Source organism: Mytilus californianus, unplaced genomic scaffold (genome assembly GCF_021869535.1).
Source record: "Mytilus californianus isolate M0D057914Y unplaced genomic scaffold, xbMytCali1.0.p SCAF_7, whole genome shotgun sequence".
Classification (NCBI taxonomy): Eukaryota; Metazoa; Mollusca; class Bivalvia; order Mytilida; family Mytilidae; genus Mytilus; species Mytilus californianus.
Genome location: NW_026262723.1, coordinates 61269675 through 61275674, shown reverse-complemented (window position 1 = coordinate 61275674; position 6000 = coordinate 61269675). Strand labels below are relative to the sequence as shown.

Here is a 6000-nt window from a genome sequence, read left to right as displayed (position 1 = left end):
ATGCTTAAATTTCTTGAAAGTGAATTATTTTATATTTTTATTTGAAAATATGATTGACCTGTATCTTAGGACAAATAATAATGATGGGATAATAGAATGTATCTGGTAGTTACTAACCAACAGTGCACCAAATATGTAAGTTTTACTTTGTTATAATAAATGACCTTTAAAGTATTTTTATGACCTGGACTTTTTCCTGTCAAATGTAATGAAATGTGCACCTATAGAATTATATTTAGGTTCTGTATATTATGAATCCATAAAATTTCATGTAAACTATTTATTGGATAGATTGGGAACAATCCAGACAATTAATATATGTTTTTATTTTTATGTTTACAAACATGCACAGTTCTTTGCGGTTAGCTGTTAATCGTTCGTCAACATACCATACAGTAGATCAGTTATGCTTCACATGCTTAGGCCATTGCTAATGAAAAGGTATATAACTATTGAAATTTATATAATTGAATCATTCAGTTTCTAGGTCATGATTTAATCTTTTGAGTCTTTATCTTTTCCAAAAAAGTAGTAGGTTCGATAAGGCTCTAAAATGGTCCCTATTTCTAGGTAAAATCTCAAATTATGAATTATTGACCATTATCACACTGAATCATAGCTAAAACAATGACAAGATAGGAAATATGTCTGTTTGTTGAAAATTAACATCTTAGTGTTCTTTTCATGACGTCACAAATAGAACACATTTTGATTTTCCATGATAAATTCAATGAAAACGTATATTTCCATTGATTTTTTTGGGACTGGAAACAGAGTGCATGCTTATTATTCCAGATCTCATTAATGAATATGGAGTTTGTATCTGCACCTTGCTCTTATCTATTGGTTACTGAATTCAAGAAAAAATAGGTTACCTCTCAACAGTTTGTAGTAATTATTTTAAATTTCTGCTTAGAATATACAACTTTATGCTAATGGAAATTATCTTTGTAACAATGAAAATAGCTATACCACTTTGACACATCCAAATTCTTGAATTGTATTTACTGCATCTTTCAAGAAAAAAAAAGAGATTTAATAACATTGTTCTTTAAGCAATAGAAATTATGAAAACAAAACTTATAAGATTCTTCCTGAGGTCACATTTTTTAGAAAATATTGAGTTAGTTCCCTTATTACAGGATAATTAGAAAACCATAAATTGAAGATCAGCCACTGAAATTTTTTTAATTGGTTCTAAATTGGATAACAAACTTCTAACATTGTATCAAATATTTTAATTTTGGTAAATGATGTAATTAAACAAAATATGTGTGTTTTTGTCAGATTTGAAACATCAAAATATTCTTGATTTTGGTTTTATGGTTGTATGTCAAATTCATCTGTATTAAATAAAATATTACAGTACTAGTCATAACAAAATTACTTTTCAATTGACGTTTTTTTATTGTAAAGATATTGTCATTCTTAAAATAAAAAAATATATTTTCATATCAATTAAAATTGCATATTTTTTGTCTTTTTTCCATATTATATGTACATGTATATGTTAGATATATATATGCGTACAATGATTCTTATTTATTACATACATATAATGGCCTGACACTATATACAATTTTATTTTTCGTTTTAGTTTGATGAAATTCTATTTAATGGTTTGTCTTTTATGTTGATTTCAATGATAAAGGAGTTTTGTAAATATAAATTTATTTAATAAAGAAAGGCTCGTATTGATGATGTCCCTTTAAGTTTGAAATCAGAGTGAATACACATTGTTCTGCATGGCAAAATTTCTATATATCAATATATACTTGATTTACCCAAAGCCTTTGAAAATAAATTTTTGAATTCAATAGCAAATGATATGCATTTCTATAAAATATTGAGAAAATTTTGAATAATATGATGTATAGAAACGGAACAACAAATGAGTTATTGAATAAAATGATGTCATCTTATTTTTATTGGTTGTAAATGAAATATTATTGGAAGTGAAACTGAGGACTTTTCTTATATAAGGTTAGTGAGTCGTTTTCTTTTATATTTCAGGGAAAGATGGGCTGAAGATAAATAGCATACGATAGATGATAAAGAATTTCATTGACTGATGACATTTACAAATAATAGATAAAACACAATAATGGTACCAGTGTTTTTACAAGATATTGAGAACCTTATCTTCAGTTTTAAGTTTTTTATTGTGATAAGTAGAATGTATGCATGTACAATGTTTATAGGCAGTGTTTTCCCTAAAATTTTAAACAGCTTATTTATTCTTAAAAAGTAGAAGGCAGACATGCATCTTTAGTTAAGTATTTATGATAACTTATTAATTTACAGAAAAGTAGAGGGCTAAAAGTATGAAGGAAAAGATGATTTAGCCTTTTACTGCCTTCTAAAGAAAGCACTGAATAGTGTTGTAATATTCAGGGGCAGATCCAGGATTTTTGAAAAGGGGGGGGGGGCATAATTTTATAAAACTGATTCCTGTGTTAACAATTTTTTGGACGATTTTATGCTAAAAAAATCATATAAATCGTGAAAAACATGATATAATTATTTTTTTTGTCAATCAAAAGGGGAGGGAGGGGCATATGCCCTCTAAGTCCTCCAGATTGGCCACTGATATTATTACAAAAGTGTCTAAAAGAGGAGGGACATCAACACTATATAAATTCTTTTTCTTCGAAAATATTAATTATAATAAAAAATTTGAAGTAATATTTATCATGTCCATTATCCTTAAAGCTTATAAATGCTTATTTTCAGTCTTTCTGTAAAATCATTTGAACATTTGTGCATTATAAAAAATAAACAAATGGATAAGTTTTGCATTCAAGAGCAAGCATTTTATGTGAAAATAACAGAACGCCACTTAAATTTGAATAGAATAAGTAAAATTTTAGTTGTACTTAATTATTGTCTTTAACATAAAATATCGTAAAATCACATTTGATTCTTTCATGAAAGCTGTTGTACTAGTGCGTTTTGCAGATCCAAAAGTCAAAAATCCAATTTATTATGAAATTAAATTAAACCGTAGAATTTTAACATTTTTTTTTCAAAAATAAGCAGGAGTCTAAGAAAAACTGTTAGAAAAGTTAAGTTTTAAGTAACTCTTTCCAAAGTTTATAAAGCATAGGTTCTCAACAACAGAAGAATTTCCGAAAATGTAAAATAAAGCTTCTTGAATTCTCCCATTGACCTTAACTATACAACAGCAATAATAGCTTACTGGGGACATTAATGCATGAACTAAAGTCTCTGCAGCAACTATAATTCATTCACTTTTTAGAATGATAAAGGATTTTGGCTGTCAGACAATATATTGTACAGATTGTTCTCTATATTTGACAATCTGTAATTCGCTTTATTGTTGGACACCGATTTAAATACACAATAGATGTTCAAATAATTCACTTATCTGATTTGTCTATGATAAAAGGTTATAATACTATTTGAAGAATGGACAATACAGTTTGATAGAAAGTCTTCAGCAAATACAACACTTTTAATTAGTTTCCATTACCCTTCTGATATAAATCATTTCCCGTAAAGTCAGAAACTGCCCGATTGACTCCATTGTATTCTATCTACTGACATTCAGTTCACATTTAAACTCCTATGTCATATCTGTACAGCATACAAAAGGTATGCTACATGATATACCACTCATTAATAAAGTTAAGTGCCAAGGACTTTTTTTGAGAAGCTATATTTGGATATTACGATTTTGTCATGGTAGGTTTTTGTTTTTGTCAATATTTATTCTTTACAATGTGAAACAAGACATATCACTTCAGTTATAACAAATCTATTCATAAATCAATCTGTAATTTACTTAATGTGCATAACACTTTTGAGAGAAATATTTGAAAAAAGATAGAAGATTAATAGTATGTGTGTCAACGTATATTTGTTCCGCCTAACAGAACTTCCCCTGGAAACTTTGTTATAAACAATGCCATAATATCTGTTCCTATTGGAACAAATATTCTATACCCTTTATTCCGTAAGGTACAAATACTGTAATATTTGTTCTAGTGGAAATAATATTACAGAATATTATGAAGGAACTTATATTTCGTGACATGTGCTCCGTCATTTATTGAGATCTTAAGCTTTTATACAGTCTTCATGATAAACCATAAAACTACAGACCAGCCAGTAAAAATGTTGCTGGGCCGGTTAAGTTTTCCTGAAAAGAATCCTCACAAGCCACATAAATTAAATTTTATGAAAGACAGATTTTAGGGCTTGTCAATCAAAAAGTATTTCGTGAAGACTGTCTATAGTATTTTTTTAATATGTACTCTTTAGACAGCTTTTTTGAGATTTATAACTTCTAAATTAACTCAAATAACATTTCAGATCAATCTTAGTATTAGTTATTTGTTCTTAATCCAATTTGTTATTATGTGTATTGTATTTCTACAAGCTGTATGTTTCATTTGATAAATGTTGTTGACACTAAATGAGATTCGTGATAAAGTTGCCATTAATTAACTATAGGGGCAATAACATGGGAATCAAAAGCAGTAAATAATATCTTATTTTGATTTTTAAGGTACATGCTACATGTACTTTACCAGGCTTAAATTTTGTATGTGATTCACATACACATTGCTGAATCCAGAGGGGGCTTTGGTTCTGGGGTTGGAGAACCCTCTTTCTTTTGATTTTTTTTTTTAAATCATGTAAAAACTAGGCTTAACCACTACATCCTTTCCAGTATGAAACACCTTATAAAATGCCTATTTTGTTTATTCAAGATTGGCTGGTCTGTTTAAAGATGTATAAATATCTGCAGAAGGATAATGAATTTAAAAGGAGCCTAAAAGAATAACCTAAACAAAACTGTTAAATACAATAATGCTGTTAGTCTCTATAGATAGATTTTATTACAATGAAGATCATTATTGTTCTTCTAAGCTTTGTTTAGAACTGCAATGGTTAATTTTGTCAAGTACATATAGATAAAAGGATTTACTTAATGGTCTCGTTGTGACATCTTGTCATGATTCAGGAATTTTGTGAGATAAAACAAAGTTAAGATTGATTATTGTATGAAATTTAAAGAGAAGTTTATCTTTTGAAAACAGGACCTTGTAACATGAGACATGATTCACAATATTTAATGTTGAATTAAAACATTTAAGTATAATGAATAGCAAGACAAATAAGATTTCACCTAGAAGGAGAATTTCTAACAACATTATCAGGTTCATTCAACCTATGCCAACATTTTGAAATTTATGTATAAAATTTCATGAAAAAATGTTGGCATAGGTTGAATAATTTGTTACAGATTAAGTGTCATAAAAACATAAATTAATTAGGGTCTAATCAATTAACAACCAGTTTAAACTTAGCGTTTAAGTGTTCTCAATACCATTTTTATGCCCAACCTAGGGGCATTATATTTTTCGGTCTGTGCGTTCGTTCATCCGTTTGTCCGTCTGTCCCTCTTCAGGTTAAAGTTTTTGGTCAAGGTAGTTTTTGATGAAGTTGAAGTCCAATCAACTTGAAACTTAGTACACATGTTCCCTATGATATGATCTTTCTAATTTTATTGCCAAATTAGAGTTTTGACCCCAATTTCACGGTCCACTGAACATAGAAAATGATAATGCGAGTGGGGCATCCTTGTACTTTGGACACAATTTCTTGTTGTTACATGTAATAATAATTAAATTACATGTATGTTTCAGAAGAATCTGTTATTTTGATTAGATAACAACGTTTGTGCGTCATACTAAAATTAACCTTCATATCCCAATGAAATGTAACATTCATGATGACACGTGCCAAAGTGCAAAGGTTAATTAAAGAAATAAATGATAGAAATCGATTTTTCATGACCCGAGCATAAAAATGTAATTATAAGAATTGAATGCTTCTTTTAGTAATTTTATAGGGTTGTAAAAGTGTTGATCGTGCGCACATTTCTAGAATGCAGCGCTTCCTACAAAATGTGCTTTGGTCAACACTTTTACACCCCAATAAAATTACAAAAAGAAGCATTCAATTCTTAAG

The 6000-nt window shown here is 28.6% G+C and overlaps 1 protein-coding gene across 8 annotated transcripts in view; it reads left to right on the top strand.

The window, feature by feature from the left end:
- The first annotated feature begins 1860 nt into the window (after positions 1–1860).
- Positions 1861–6000, top strand: part of LOC127710057 (coiled-coil domain-containing protein 33-like) — a 44639-nt gene continuing 40499 nt past the window's right edge. For 5 of the 8 annotated variants that reach the window (XM_052215781.1, XM_052215780.1, XM_052215779.1 and 2 more), the window contains exon 1: positions 3609–3705. The gene's annotated coding sequence lies outside the window, so the exon portion shown is untranslated. Of the gene's footprint in view, positions 1984–3607; positions 3706–6000 lie in introns of those variants that run through there. The other 3 variants (XM_052215777.1, XM_052215778.1, XM_052215783.1) reach the window with 3 other exon arrangements.